Raw genomic sequence first — 16204 nt, 5'->3', positions numbered from 1 at the left:
GACACTTAGAGAATTCTCATTTCACCCTAATGGAACCACATGCACTGCGTCTGGGGTTTCCCTCCTTTCTTTTTGCAAAATCAATCTTGATAGATGATAGACAGTTAGAGAGAGAGATTGCGTGTGTGTACACTCCTATCACCCCCTGCTTTCTTCCCAAATCGTAGCACACCATAGACACTCTTTCGTGCTTTGCCCACCTCACTGCCCAGCACAGCCCAGTATCACACGACTGCAGCTCCCTGAGATCTTCCTTGAGGCTTTGTACATCGCATGACGCTCTGCGGTGTGGCTGTGCCAGTTTGCACGACTGCTCTCTAAGACTGGACGGTACAGGCTGTGACAAACAAGGCTACAATGTATCATGTGCGCAGACATTGGTCCCTAGGTGTAGATGTGTAGCCTCCTCTGGAAATTCCTAGAAATGGAGTCGCTGGGTCAAAGGGCAAATGCCTATGCAATTTTGTTAGATATCCTCATGTTCCACTCCCTAGGGGATGTACACTGCTCCCTGCCACCTGTGCCTGTCTCCCAAGGCTTCTCAACCCTGTGTTGTCACACTTGAATCTCTGCCAATCTGATACGAGAGAAATTCCATCTGAATGTAGTTTTTATTGGCATTTCTTTATTATGAGCATCTTTCCATATGTTTAAGAGCCATTTGTCTATCTTTTTCAACCAACTGAGTCTCCATGTCTTTTATCCACTTTTCCATGGAATTTTTGGTTTGTATTCAGTTGGTTTTAATTGGTCACGCACACCAGGAACTGGAGGTGAAGAGGGTGATCAGAAATGCCCACAGAAGACCAAGAAGAGTGACACCCTCCACAGACGGACAGGGAAACCCACCCAGAGAGGAGGACAGTGGGCACACCAGCTCGGCTCTGGACGGAGCAAGGGGAGAATTCCAGCCACAGCTCAGGCCAGAGTTCCCACTTGCTAGGGGACCCGAGAAACCCCAAGCCAAACATTTAGTTTGAAGCAGTCTTGGCAACACAAGCTCTGGCAGAAACAAAGGCAACTCCTCTCCAGAGAAAAACATTCTCAACCCAGGCCTCAAAGAATTCCCACTGATGGAGCGCCAAGGATCGGGGGCTTATCATGAAAAGCAACCCAACACACCAGACAAAAGCTACGCTGAGTGAGTCAGCAAAGATAGACTGCAGAATCCAACCCACAAAGATGGAAGATACTGGAATTATCCAACAAAGAATATACAGAATAAAAAATGTCTGTTTAATGTGTTTAAAGAAATAAAAAAGAGGATTAAACGCGTGATGAAAGTACAGAGATTATCACAACTGATGAGGCAGATTTAAAAAGAAAGTAGAAGGCAAAGTAGATCTAAATTGGAAACTCAAATAGGTTAAATAGATGAAACCCAGTTGAAGAGAGAATTCGAGAACTGGAAGACAGATCTGAAGAAGTTGCCCGGAATGCAGCACAGAGAGGCACCGAGAGGGAAACCACGAGAAGCTGAGGGGCCTAGAGCGAGCACATGCAACAGGACTGGAACTGAAGTTCCAGAAGGAGCAGGTCCTAAGCCAGGTCCCCAGCAGCACAAGCTGCGATGAGCAGCGATCAGTTAGACACGTGCTCCCAGGGGACCCTGGTGAGGTGCACGGGGAGCAGGACAGGAAACAGGCCAAGCAAAGGCAGGATTCGGGCAGTGCCAGCCTCAGCCGGATCCCACAGGGAGAGGGGTCTGGAGCATAGACTCCACCTCAGAGTTGGTCCTGCCTCCAGATGAGGGAGCCGGCTGTCGCCCCAGCCAGCCATTGGTCAAGGGTGCCCCGGGGGACAGACGCCCAGCCGGAGCAGCCCCACTCACTGGGAGAAGTCCTCCACCAGAGTCCCAGGTGCACCACAGCTGGCAGGAGTTGTGAAGGAGATTCGGAGGATCTGGACCAGGTACCCACAGTCGGAGGGAGGGAGGCACAGGTAACAATCAAAGAGATTATTATAGCCGAGATTTCCCCAGGAAATCCTGAGGAAGGAAGATCAACGAGGATAAATAAAAATAAATCCACGTCTAGATACATCAGAGGGAGACGGCAGACTATCAAAGACAAAAAGAAGATTTTTAAAAAGCCAGAAAACAGAAGTCAGATTGCCTACCAGCACCGACAGACTTATCGCTGACTTCTTAGCAGCCGACGGACGCCAGAGATGTTGGAATCACACCTCCAAGTGCTGGGGGAAATGAATGTCAGCCGGGAACTCTAGACCCAGGGAAGCAACCTTTCGTTCCAAACAAACCCCAGAACTGAGAGAGCTGAGCACTTGCAGACCGTCGTGGAAAGCACGGGAAAGGTTGTACTTCAAGGAGAAGGAGAACACCACCTGCCGGCAGAGCTACAACTAGGAGTGGGCACTCGCGTGTCCCAGCCAGAGGCCCTGGCAGCACCCCACCTGCCCTGGCTCCCTCAAGGCTCAGTGAGCCAGGGTCAGAGCCAGCACAGTCCTGTGGTCAGATGGTCTATCACATCCCACCCAGGAGGTCGGGGCTGGCAGGGGGGCGGGGAGGAGGGATGGGGAATAGGGGCAGAGGTGGACCTGCCCAGTCCCCATGGGGAGGGGGACAGGGTGGCTTCATAGATGCACAGGCTATGGGAGCAGAGGAGGGGCAGTTTGGGAGTGATGGGGTCATGCAGGGAGATGCAGCGGTCCCCACTTCGCTTCTGCCCCGCCCCAGGCCCCTCTCCCCACCAGCAGCAGAAAGAACTGGGAGCTGCAAAATCACATGAAAACCACATGCAAATCACATGCAAACTGCATGCAAAAGAGGAGCACAGCCTGGGGTCCTCAGGAATGGCCTGAGTGCTGCTACCCGGAGCCACGAGCCCCCGGGACACAAGCCCACAGGGCCACTGACGCCCTCTGAACCGCAGCCCAAGGGTCTTGTCAAAGGGAAAACAAGCCAACCCGCACAGCCAGGAGGAGCGGAGAAGAGAAGGAATGCACGCATCCTGGGGGTCCTGGGCAGAAAAGGATAGGACGGGGAAACAAAGGCAGTCTGGACAAAGCGTGGGCTCCCGTCAATGACATCCACATTGGGCGTGTCACATGTGGTGCCTCCGCGTGGTGCATCCATGTCGGCTCACTAATGGTGACGAGTGTGCCACACTAACCTAAGACCTCAGCAACAGGGGAAACTGGCGCCGGGTATTCAGCCGCTCTCGGCACCACCTTCCCAAATGTCGTGTAAATCTAAAACTGTTCTAAAGGGCCGGCCCTGTGGCTTAGCGGTTAAGTGAGCGTGTTCCACTGCTGGCGGCCCTGGTTCAGATCCCGGGCGCGCACCGACGCACCGCTTCTCCAGCCATGCTGAGGCCGCGTCCCACATACAGCAACTAGAAGGAAGTGCAGCTATGATATACAACTATCTACTGGGGCTTTGGGGGAAAAAAATAAATAAATAAAGTTAAAAAAAAAAACTGTTCTAAAAGATAGTGTATTCTTTCAGTGTAAAATAAAATAATTCTTTTTGAAAGTAAACAATTCTGTAAGCAGTGTCCCGCTGGAAATCCCCATGGGGCCCCATCACGGGGAACAAAACCCACACCCTGACCAGCCCCCGCTGGCCGCTTCAGCCACAGAACTGGCTCTGCTCCTGCAAATGTGGACGCGCCACGCCAGGAAGACCCCCGAGGATCTGCGCTGGACGCCGACGTCACCGTTGGAGACACCCACCTCTGCACCAAGGCCCACCAGCAGACGACTGGCAGGGAGAGGCCCGCCTCACCTTCCACTCCAAAACCCCAGGTTCAGCTGCACCCCAGCTGCAAGGGCGTCTGGGAAAGGCCGCTGGGAGAAGGGCGCCTGGGTGCAGAGCAGCTGGCCCCCCACCCACGCTACCCTGCGCCTTTAGGAGAGAAGCTCACGTCCCAAGAATTCCCGCAGCAGTGGCCGGAGTGGCCGGCTCCCCACGCGCCGAGAACCCCTCTGACTGGGACGGGGGAAAAGAAATCGGACAAGCTATTTTGGGGAGTTCACTTGAAAGTTTTAGACCTTGGCTTTTCCATGAGGAGAGCAAGAAAAGGCGTTTCATTTTACCTTCTTTGAACTGTAATCTGTGAGGGGATTTCATCTACGAACTTTTCTCTCCAGAAAAGTGGTCGTGGAAGATTCATGCTCACATTCAGGCTGTGTGATTCTGGAAAGTCTTCACGTTGCCGTCACAGAACCTCTTCCACGCCACGTGGACAGCGGGGCGGACACCGCAGGGCACGCAAATAGAGGGTGAATCGTCAGCTTTGGTACCAAGGGGAGTTGGGGTCGGCTTCACTCAAACTGGGGGTGAACCCAGGCTGACCCCCGACACTGGGAGCGGCCTCAAGAGGAGAGACAGGGCTGTCCTCCCTCGGGGGCAGCTCCCCCTCCCTGCTGACCAGGGCTTAACGTGTAGTCCTTGGTAGGGAGACAGAACGTGGATAAGTCGCCCCCCCCACCCCCCCCACTCCTGAGGCTCTGCCCACAGGGAGAAAACCTGTCACTCTGACTCCCGTGTCTCTCCAAAGGGTGGGGGCCAGTAAATTGCGGCAGGTCCCCCCGGGTGTGCTCAGTCCACCCACCCCACCTCACTCAGGTTCACACAGGAGACCCCCTGGCCTCCACGCTAAGGAGTGTCCTCTGACCCGCCTCTATTGGGAATAAAGGGCAGACCCACACGGTACCTCTGTGGGACCCTTACTCTGCACACAAATATTAGAAATTACATTTTACAACTGTATTGGTATGAAGATGAATATAATCCAGAGAGGATTGTGTTTTCTTCTGATTTTAAAAGGATTTCAAACATTGTCACGGCCCCTAAAAGCCTCAAGGGCCCCGGCACGGAGTGTGCTGTGCCAAGGCGAGAAGGGGCCCTGTAAATGCGGTTTTTCAGGGTTCCAGCTCCTGCCTTCTTGCCTTACTTTTCGATGGGTTCAGGACTCAGAGTGGAAGAGACGGCTATTTACTGGGCCCTTCAGAGACCCTGGCAACTCTCTACTCCATCTCACTGTTTTACTTTCTTTACAGCACCATCTGAAACCATCCCGTTAATCGTCTGCCTCCCCCACTAGGAAGCCCAGTCCAGAGAGCAGGGCCCACGACTGTCCCGAGTAACCGCTGGCCCCCCCTGCACCTTGGCCTAGCAGGTGTTCTGTAAATAGCTGTTGGATGGATGGATGATGAATGGATGGGTGAGTGGATGGGTGGGTGGGTAGATGGATGGATGTGGGATAGGGGTGGATGGAAGAAAGAAGAGAGGAAGGAAGGAAGGAGGGAAGGAGGGAGGGAGGGAGGGAGGAAGATAGATGGGTAGGTGGATGGGTGAGTGGTTGGATGGATAGATGGATGGATGGGTGGATGGGTGGATGGGTGGGTGAGTGGATGGGTGGAGAGGTGGATAGATGGGTGAGTGGATGAGTGGCTGAGTGGATGGACAGATCACAGAGTGAAGCACCAGCACCAAAGCAGCCACAATGCCAGGCTTTGCACAAAGCTCTGTCAGTCTATGCGTCACCAGCACTGGGCCGGGCACAGTGGGAGTGGGCTGAGTGGTGCTGGGGAGCCAGTCCAGGTGTCAGAGGGATTGAGATGACCCCCAGGCCTACCCCCCAGACCAGGCCCCTCCACAAGCCCACTCCCTCCACCTCCAGCCAATCTGACAGCTACCACCCTGCCTGGGCCTTGGGGCAGCCTCACGGCTTTCCCTGAGCAGTCTTCACAGGGCTCTCTCTCCTGTGTGTTGTCATTCCCTCCCATGAGCAGAAATGCAGGGCTGACTGTGACACAGACAGAGCCACAATTCTGTGAGCCATTTACAGAGCTGACTGTGTGCACTTCGGGTGTTCCCCCGGGAAGCTGGAGGGGGTCTCGTGACCCCTCAAGGAGAGTTCCTCTCCACGTGCTCCTAGCCCCTCCCCCATGTCCCTCTCAGCCATCCAGCCCCAGCTACCCACCCACTCAGCCTCCTGGGCACCCAGCCCCAGGCCTGGTGCAAAGCAAGCCCTCATCTCACGTGGACGAATGAACTGTCCAAGAAACCTGGAGACTTTACACAGTGACGAAAATGCTCCTGGAGAGCTGCCCTGGTTCAGGACTAGGAAGAGAGGGGGCTCTCCAAGTAGGACCTGGAACCCACAGACGAGCCAGGTGTGTGCACAAGCACGGGCAGGTGGGACTTCTTTGTGTGCAGAATGACCATGTAAATAGAGTGACGGAGACATAGCAGGTGCCACTAAACAGGCACTTCTTCTCTCTCCCGTTGAGGCCAGAAAGTGACACTACAATTGTTTTGCCACAAGGAACAGCCCCTTGACTCCAGCAGCCCTCCCTCCATGCAACATTCCAGAAATAGCTAAGCAGCCGCCCGAGCTGCAGGAATCCACAGGGCGAGTCACCCGGCCTCTGTGCCCACGCCTGTCACCCGGATGAGGCTTTGCCGGGAGGAGGTTATTTGCACCACAGGCTGCCGGGACCAGAGCCACGTCACTTTGATACCAGGGAAGGCAGACGCTGGCACAGAGGGCACATGCAGAGTCTGCACCCCCCTGCCTTCTGAGAAGGTGCCATGGAGAGCACCCTTTCTGCATTCGGGGCGAAGGTGGACTCTCTGAAAGGCAGAGCAGCCTTCTCTCCCTCTGGTGGGGCCCTTGAGGCTCAGGGGCCTTCAGAAACCAGGACGCGGTCACTGCTGTTGGGGAGCAGCCTGCTCTCCCCCCACATCCCTGCCTGGGAGACAAGGTGGGCACTCCACCCTCTCTGAAGCACCAGGAGGTGGCCTGGGGGCCCCTCGCTGCCCGAGGAAGGAGAGCTGACCCGTCGCACCTGCTCAGCCCTCAGGCACTCCCTGCAGACCCCCTGTCCTGGGCTGCCCCCTGGGGGGCAGGGAAGCTCAAGGAAGCCCCCGGCTGCCCATAGGTCCAGCACCCCCCCCCAGAGGAAAGGTTCTTGTCATCACTGAGCCAATCCATAGCAGGGGTCATGTCCCATGCTGAATCCACCCTCATCAGTATAAAATTACTGTGTCCTCCGTCTGTCTGTGCCCTGAGTCTCAGTTCTCAATCCGTCCAAACACGGCAAGGAGAGGGAAGTGATAAATAAATGACAAGCAATAGGGTATTGGAGTATATGAGGAAGCCATTTGGTGTAAAACTAATTCGGCCTGAACTTGTTTTTCCAAAAGGCCCTGACTGGCCTGTTGAGCACACATTGTGCTTTAAGCGTTTACTGCGCCCCAAAGACAAGAATAATGCCCTTAAAGTTAGGGATGCAGCTTCCCCCCATATCAGCATTTCTTTAAGGATAAGCATCTCTCCCTAAACTAAGGATTAATTACCAACCTGTTGTCCTCACCTTGTGACCACCGACCTGCGCTGTTCACTGATCTACTCGCCAGCAAAGCATCTCGTGGCTGTTGTAAAAGGGACATTACTGTCATATGTGATGTATGCTGTTGTTCCCAGGCTCCTCCTCCCGTCAGCCTTTTCGGGCCTCAAAGTGGGTGAGCTCAGAGTCGGAGCACCAGGCTGCCATCTTTCTCGTTCGTTCTGCACCGTGCTGTCTCACGATCACCCTGGTACCTGAGGGGTGTCCCACGGGCGTCTCATTGTCAACTGAGAGAAAGAGCCCCCTTCTCCTACAGCTGCCTTTTTACTTAGTTATTCAGAGACACCTGAAATTTCTAGTGAAAAATCCACTTTTTCCAACATTTATCGCGAAAACTTTCCAGCATACAGAAGAGCAGAAAGGTTCACTCAGTGAAAGCCCATGTGCCCTCCACCCAGACCATCGCCGCTTTTTAAACGTGCTCTGTCCCACCTCTGTCCACTTATCTGTCCCTCTATCCACCAGAAATCCACCTCACTTCCTGTCGCATTTCCAAGTCACCTCTAAACAATTCAGCACACACATCACTAACTAGAGTTCCACGTTTATCTACAGTTTTAACCAGAATTTACAAGCAGTGACTATATTAGTGTCCTGGGGCTGTGGTTACAAAGCCCCACAGACTGGGGGGTGGGGGAGCGTTGCTTAAACAACAGTCTCGGAGGCTGGAAGTCCAAGATCTTGGTATCTGCAGGGCTCGTTCCTGCAGGGCTTGGTATCTGCAGGGCTGGTTCCTTCTGAGGCTGTGAGGGAGAATCTGTTCCAGGCCTCTCCCCCGGCTTCTGGGGGTTTGCTGGCCGTCCCTGGTATTCGTTGGCTTGTAGATGAATCATCTTGAATCTATGCCTTCATCCTCACATAGCATCTCCCTGTATTCGTGTCGTGTCCAAATGTCCCCTTTTTATAAGGACACCAGTCATATTGGATTCAGGCCCACCCTGCTCCCGTGTGACCTCATCTTAACTAATAACATCTGCAATGACTCTATTTCCAAATAAGGTCACATTCTGAGGTGCTGGGAGTTAGGACTTCAGCATATGAATTTGGGGGACACAATTCAACCTGTACCAGTGAGATCAAGTGCACATTCACACAGTTTTGACAAATGCAAACCACATCAAGATACAAAACGGGACCATCACCCTAGATGCTTCCCTTGGGCCTCCTTGTCAGTCCCGCTGCCATGATCTCCAGAGGTAAGCACTGTCTGACTCTCTCACCAGAGGTCACGTAGCCTGCTGTAGAACTTCACACAAATAGAGTCACGCTGAACTGTCTTGTAGGGCCTCACAGGGGCCAGCTGTCGGTTGTGTACCAGCACACCACCAACCACAACCCAGGATTCCGGACCTCAGGGAGGAGCCTGTTCAGCTGCCAGAAAGTAGTCGACGTAAAATGACCAACAACCATTCTACAGATGAGAGAGAGATAAGGTGACCTTCACCTGAGCCGGGGTGAGGACTGTAACCCGGGAAGGCAGTCTCCACAAAGGAAGAAAGCATTCTGGAGAAGCATGCTTTTCGGTACAGTTTTATACTTTTCTAGAACAAAGAACACTCATTAAACATACCCAGGATACATATTCATCAAAGTTTCAAAGAGCTGTTCGGTTGCAAATCAGCAGGTCAACATGACCCTGATGTCCAGAAAGGGGACTTATCTTCAGGAGTACTTATGTGGCATTAGGGATACCGGTGGGCATAGGAGGGGAAGTGTGCATTCTTTTTTTTTTTTTTTTTTTTTGTGAGGAAGATCAGCCCCGAGCTAACATCCATGCTAATCCTCCTCTTTTTGCTGAGGAAGACCGGCCCTGAGCCAACATCTATTGCCAATCCTCCTCCCTTTTTTTTTTTTCCCCAAAGCCCCAGTAGATAGCTGCATGTCATAGTTGCACATCCTTCTAGTTGCTGTATGTGGGACGCAGCCTCAGCATGGCCAGAGAAGCGGTGCGTCGGTGTGCGCCCGGGATCCGAACCAGGGCCGCCAGCAGCGGAGCACACGCACTTAACCACTAAGTCACGGGCCGGCCCGAAGCGTGCATTCCTATCCTAAAAGAATGCATTCTTGAGCCAGCTCTGATGCCTAGTGGTTCAAGTTCAGCGTGCTCTGCTTCAGCGGCCTGGGTTCAGTGCTTGGATGTGGAACCACACCATTCCTCTTTCAGTATTCATGCTGTGGGGGCTCACAAAGAAGAATTAGAAGGACATACAACTAGGATACACAGCTATGTACTGGGGCTTTGGGGGGAAAAAGAAAAGAGAGAGAGGGGAAGACTGGCAACAGATGTTAGCTCAGGGTAAATCTTTCAAAAAAAATAATGAGAGTGCATTCTTTCACCTTGAGATAATGTTTAATGCATTCTTTACTTTGAAGGTGTAGGGGAGGAAGACTATCCTCTACCCACTCTGGGTCCTTTCTGGCTGGGCTACAGATTAAATTGACATAAGACAGAATAATAGGAGAAAATCAAACAAAGCTTTATAACGAGTATACATGGGAGAGACCCAGGAAAAACTGGGTAACTCAACAAAATGGTGGAGGTTCTCATCTTAAATACTATCTTCAGCTAAAGACAAAGGAAGATGTGGGGGGTCAGCTATGGGAGATTACCAGAAAAGCACAGAAAACAAGAGTAAGGTTAATATGCAGATTTAAGTCCTTGCCTGGTGCACTGATAAGTTTCTAGAGATGAGGTCACCCCCCCTTCTTCCTGGTACAGAGAGGGAGATGCCTTTACAGATGTAGATTTCCCTTACGAATGTACATGTCTCTTACAAAGGGTAACTTCTACTTTCACTTGGTTTTCAGAGCTTTGATAAGAATGGGCTTAGCAGCAACTGAGCAGAGGGACTTTGGGGGTGACCTGAAGTTGCCTCTGCTTCTTTACCACGCACAAGTCTCCCCCACTGTGTACCTTGCTAGGCACATTTGGTGTGGTGCACAAAGGGTTCAGATGTTTCCCTGATCCCTGATGATGCCACAACCCTCTTGCCCCGTAAAAGTTCCCCATTTCCCTGTCTTCGGGGAGAAGGTGTGTTTTTGTTTTTTTTGTTTGTTTGTTTTTTGTGAGGAAGATCAGCCCTGAGCTAACATCCATGCTAATCCTCCTCTTTTTGCTGAGGATGACCGGTTCTGAGCTAACATCTATTGCCAATCCTCCTCCTTTTTTTCCCCAAAGCCCCAGTAGATAGCTGTATGTCATAGTTGCACATCCTTCTAGTTGCTGTATGTGGGACGCGGCCTCAGCATGGCGGGAGAAACAGTGCATTGGTGCGCGCCCAGGATCCAAACCCAGGCCGCCAGCAGCGGAGCATGAGCACTTAACCGCTAAGCCACGGGGCCGGCCCCGAGAAGGTGTTTTTAAGCACAAGCTCTCCCTCCTCCATTCCTCGATCGACGAGTAATGTTTCTGCTCTGCTATTCCAAGCCCGGTCTCATTCTATTGGTGCCAGTGACCGCAGGTAAGAGGACCCACTTGCAGGTCACCGGTCCCTTAGTGCTCGGTGACAAAACCACTTCAGACAGGAAGTGACAAAGTGAAAAGTAAGATGAGGGGACAGATGCCATGGAAATCACAGAAGGGACAGTAAAAAAAAAGAAAAAATTAACAAATGAAAAGAAATAGGAAAGGGCCAGCCCCATGGCTTAGCGGTTAGGTGCGTGTACTCTGCTACTGGCGGCCCAGGTTCAAATCCCAGGCGCGCACCGATGCACCGCTTCCCCGGCCATGCTGAGGCCACGTCTCACATACAGCAACTAGAAGGATGTGCAACTGTGACATACAACTACCTACTGGGGCTTTGGGGGAAAAAAAAGGAGGAGGATTGGCAATAGATGTTAGCTCAGAGCCGGTCTTCCTCAGCAAAAAGAGGAGGATTAGCATGGATATTAGCTCATGGCTGATCTTCCTCACAAAAAAAAAAAAAAGAAAGAAAAGAAATAGCAAAGAGATTAAAAGGGATTAGAGAGAAACGATAGCTATAACAGCAGTAAAGTGTTCCAACATACATATAATTGGCATCTTCTTGGGTCCACGGGCCTAGAACGGTCAGCAGCAGGACAGAGCCAGGTAAAATTACTGGACTTTAAAGGTAGAGAAATCATCCTCTAGAAAGATAGACAGAAAGACCAAGTATCTTACAAAGGAAAGAAAACCAGCTGAAGTCAGACTTCCCAACAGTCATGTCAAATGCCAGAAGAGACAAGAGCAATACCTAGAAGATACTTGAATTGTGTCCCCCAAAATATATGTTGAAGTCGCAACCCCAGTACTTGTATTTGGACATAGGGTCTCTGTAAATACAATCAAGTTAAGATGAGGTCACACTCAGTTAGGGTGGCCCTGATCCAATATGACTGGTGTCCTGAGAAGAAGGAAAAACAAGACACAGACACAGGGAGAAGGCCATGTGATGACAGATGCAGAGGTTGGCGTGCTGCAGCCACAAGCCAAGAAACACCAAGGATGCCAGCCACCCCAGCAGCTAAGAGAGGCATGACACAGACCCTCCCCCCAGAGCTCCAGCAAGAGAGCTGGCCCTGCCGACACCCTGATTTCAGACTTCTGGCTCCAGAACTGGGGGAGAGTGAACTTCTGTGGTTTGAAGCGCCCCCGTTGGCGGTGCTCTGCCATGGTGGCACTGGGACGCTGGTCCAGTACCCAAAGAAAGGAAGTCCGAGCCGAGGGTTTCACACCCAGGTTGGCGGTCTCCGGAGCAATGGCTACAAGGCAGTTTTGAACATGCCAGGACTCGGGAAGTCGGCGCACGGGAGTGTTTCCTGGAGTAACTACTGAGGATGAATTCTCCCCACCAAAGCACGACACAGAGAATTTTGGCAAAGGATTGGCAGAGAGCGTCAAATGGAATTAACTGCAGACATTAAAAAAATCATCAAAAGTGGGAATGAGAACAGCATAAGAGAAATTCACCAATAATTCACCAGCACCTATGGAAGGAGCGGGGGATGAGAGGAAACACAGGTGGGTCCCACCGTCTCCTTTGTAAGAGCTGGAAGTCAAAGGGCCACGGAAAGGACAAATGGCGGCATGTTCAGCAGCACAAAGGGGTGGTGGATGGGAGGATGCAGGGGATCAAGGAGATGCCAGCCGGACCCCCCCATACGCACACAGACAACAGCCCCACGTGCAGACAGGTGAGCTGGAGGCCTCTCCCGAGAATTCCCCTGTGAGACGAGACGGCCCTACAGAGAACCAGCAGGGCCAGCAGGTTGCTGGCGTAGATCCTGCAACGGCAAGTTCAGATCTCACGGGAACCCCACTTCCAGCCCGCAGACGTCCCCCGCCACATTTAATCCCGGGCTCTGCCCCAATCCCTCTCCTGCATAAGCAATACCCAGACACACGGTCTTGGGGGACCTGTGGGAACTGAAGGGTCAGGGGAACCCCAAACCCTCCCACACTCCCAAGACCCCCAGTATGGAAGGCCCCCACTGAGCTCAGGGCCCTCTGCCCCAAACCTAGTCAGGGCCGAGGATTACCACTGCCCACAGTCTGGCTTTCACAGGCAAGGGCTTGATAACCCCGTGTAGCCACTTTCCCCTGTGGATTTGACTTTGAGCAGGGACAGGACCCTGGGGCTCCAGTAGCAATGGTGGGTTTCAGGCTCTGAGGCTGCAGTGGGGGCCACGCGGGAGGACGTGTACTTACCAGGCTGGTAAGGAGGAGATGCTAGGCCAGGGAGGGCGGGCCCAGCCTGCGGGATCCTCCAAGGACAACCACGGTTCCCGGGCTGGTTGCCATAGCTGCCACTCAGGAAACCTTGGCAATGAGGGTCTGGGTCTTCCAAGGCCCCAGGGGAGGGAGTGTGAGCAGAGGGTGCCCAGAGGGGAGTCCGGATCAAGGTTTCCCTTCTGTCCTGAAAATGTCTTTCTCCACTTGGCCTTTGCTGCGCTTTTCCCCGTGTGTGAAGAGGATGCTCGGTGGACCGGGGAGGCAGCCCGGAAAGGAGGAGGCTCCCCCCAGCTGGGAAGGCAGTAAGGCGAGAGGTGGGGTGCTGCTGGGACCCAGTGCCCAGCATGAGTGCTGCTGAGTGCTCACCGGCCAGCTACTCTCCGGAAAAGTCCTGATCTGCAGTGTCTGTCGCTTGCCACCGGGTAAAGACACTCACCGTGGCTCATCTCAAGCTACCCCCGTGACACCGCACACTGTCGGCTCTCACCGGTGAATTCGGCTTTGAATTTCAGTCTCAAGACTTTCATGGTAAAAAGTTGGAAGGAAAAAACCACCCTCTACAGCAATAATGGTGTATCATTACTTCATCACCCATGTGTGACCACCTTCCCCGGCCCCCCGCACCACACTCCAGAACCAGCCACCCGCCCCCTCACTGCACGGGAGGAAGGAACGTCTCCCGGGCCCCCAGGAAGAGAACACGGCCAGAGAGCAGGGACCAAGTGTTCCAGATGACTCCCTGGGGCCAGCACGGCTGTCCCCTCAGCAGAGAGGCCTGCCCCAACCACTGCCCTCCAGCAGAGTCCATAGACCTGCCTTCCCCCCAGGCCGGTTCTGACTCTCAGGTCACTGGAAGGGCATAGCCCACGGGAGGCCGGATCCCCACCCACCTCAAGAAGGGTCCCTCTCCCTCGGTATTGCCCTGGGGCCTCCACCCTGCCCTGGGGCTGCGCATTCCTGTCTCCAGTCCATCCATGACCCACATGGCTCCAACCAGACCCACCCCCCTCAGGATTCCTGACGCACCATTTACACTTGAGCACTTAAACCACATGCAAGCAAGGATTTTGAATAGATCCCAGCCCCCTTCACAGATGAGCAAACTGAGCCTCAGAGAGGTTAAATCACAGCTCAGATTGCACAGCCAGGATGCAGAGCAGTGGGGAACTGTGCCCACGACCCTGCCCCCTTCTCACTAATGCCCAGCCCCGCACCCAAGGAGCACGCAGTCCAGGAGGACAGGCTGAGGCAAACCCCAACGGGGTGGCCAGGCATTGAGGGGCAGCCTGGCCAGGGGACAGAGCAGTGGTTTAGGGCCTCTGGGGGAGTTTATATCTCAGCTCTGCCTCTGGCCGGCCATGGTGTCCAGGGAGGACCATGGGCACCTTCCTGAGCCATGGCTCCTTTACCCACACAAGCGAGATGGTGGTGCTGGCTTCGGGTGTGCTGTGAGCCGGAGCGGGTGCAGTAGGTACTGGGTCACTCCTGCTGCACCCCGAATCCTCCTCCCCCCAGGCAACAACAGCAGCTCACGGCCTCCCCGGCAGCCTGGGCGGTCCACTCAATTACATCACCCCTCTGAAAAAGTAAAGAGGCCCCCGAGGCCACATTAGAGTAATTTTCTTTCCAATTAGCCAAGAGGAAGATTCTTGGAGAGGCCGAGCAGCTCCACCCTTGTCAGCGGCAAGAGTTGGAATCTTGCTGGGCAGGCTCGGCAGGTCTCCAGGACCTGGAATTAGGGTCCCAGATAAGCCCAGGCGAGCCTGGGGTCGGGGCACAAATGGTGGTCCAGGGTCCGGGTTCTGGGGAGGCAGGTGCTCTCCTGAGAACAGGAAAGTGCCGGGCCTGTGGGCAGATTCTGGGCTTGGATCCTGCCAGGGGCCCATTCTCTTTATCCGTAAACTGGGGGAAGTGCCTTTCCTTCTTGACTCTGAAGCGCTATGATCTGGGAAGGAAGGCAGAATCTCTGCACACATGAGGTGTTCTCTGGCCAAGTGACCGGGATTCAAACCCTGAGCTGTGGTGCTGGCCCAGCCACCGAGGTGGACACAGCCTTCCCAGGACTCAGTCCATCGATCTGTGAAATGGGAACAAGAGCCCTGCCCTGCCACTGCACTGTCACCCACACGGAGTCTAAACTGCTTCCCCAACCGCCAGCCTGTGTGGGTGGCCGTGGCTCCTCCAGGTGTCCCCAGCCCAGTTGAAGCCAGTGGCTCTGCTCTGCACCGGGGTTTCCACTCCGGCACTGTTGATGTTTGCGGCTGCAGAGGTCTTGGTGGGGGGCCTGTCCTGGGCGCTACAGGAGGCCTAGCAGCATCCCTGGCCTCCACCCCCCAGAAGTTGGTAGGCTGCCCCCCACCCGACTGCACCAACCAACTTACCTCCAGGCGTGGCCAGCTGTCCCCTGGGGGCAAAACAGAACCAATGCTCGGGAGCCCAGACTGTCCTTTTCCCCATCTCTCACTCCCTCCCCGACAGGGTGTCTCAGGCACAGCATTCGTCCAGCTCAGCTCTGCATGTCCCCCGCATCCAGCACGGGCCTGACACCTGGTGAGGGCTCAGCAAACGTTTCCTGAATGAATGAATGAGTGAATGAATACATGGGTCATTGGGTGGGAGCACCAGCAACCCACTTCACGGTGACAGGGTTGGGAGTTCTCGGTTGCTGAAGGCTCACCATGTGCCAGGTGCTACGCTAACCACCAAAGGGCCACCTTCAGGCAAGGTTCTAGGGGATTCTGTCAGCCACCTGGCAGTGTGCCAGTCCCCGTCCCAGGATGACCCCAAGGCCTCAACAGTGACAGTCACTTCCCGGGTCTCCTCCACCTCGACAGCGCCACACCACCTAGTCCCAGCGGGCGGGGGCAGCACAGGGCCGTGGGCAAGGTGGATCCGGGTTATGTGGGGCCTGAGCTTCTATGGTTGTCAGCTCTCTACAAAGAGAAGAAAACAAACTTACAGAAACAAAATTAGGTGTGAAAGTGAACGTTTATTCAAAGTGAGAAAGAAATTAAAACAAATTACAAATTTTAAAAATCTGACGAATACCACAAACATACAAAATGTGGAAAACAACATAACATTCTCATTGATTAGCTGCCTGATGCCCCTCCGTAATCCTGTTTTCCTGCATTT

General features: G+C 53.7%; 1 long non-coding RNA gene across 1 annotated transcript in view; it reads right to left on the bottom strand.

The window, feature by feature from the left end:
• The window catches only part of LOC147916380 (uncharacterized), a 29428-nt gene extending 15790 nt beyond the window's left edge, over positions 1-13638 (bottom strand). The window contains exon 1 of the long non-coding RNA XR_015553053.1: positions 13046-13638. This is a non-coding gene — a long non-coding RNA (uncharacterized LOC147916380). The remainder of the gene's footprint in view (positions 1-13045) is intronic.
• Positions 13639-16204: the final 2566 nt, after the last annotated feature.

The sequence above is a fragment of the Ceratotherium simum genome, chromosome 8 (genome assembly GCF_057802395.1).
Source record: "Ceratotherium simum simum isolate JZ-2026a chromosome 8, ASM5780239v1, whole genome shotgun sequence".
NCBI classification, from domain to species: Eukaryota; Metazoa; Chordata; class Mammalia; order Perissodactyla; family Rhinocerotidae; genus Ceratotherium; species Ceratotherium simum.
The sequence above is the reverse complement of the archived record's forward strand: the minus strand, read 5'-3'. Positions and strand labels throughout refer to the sequence as shown.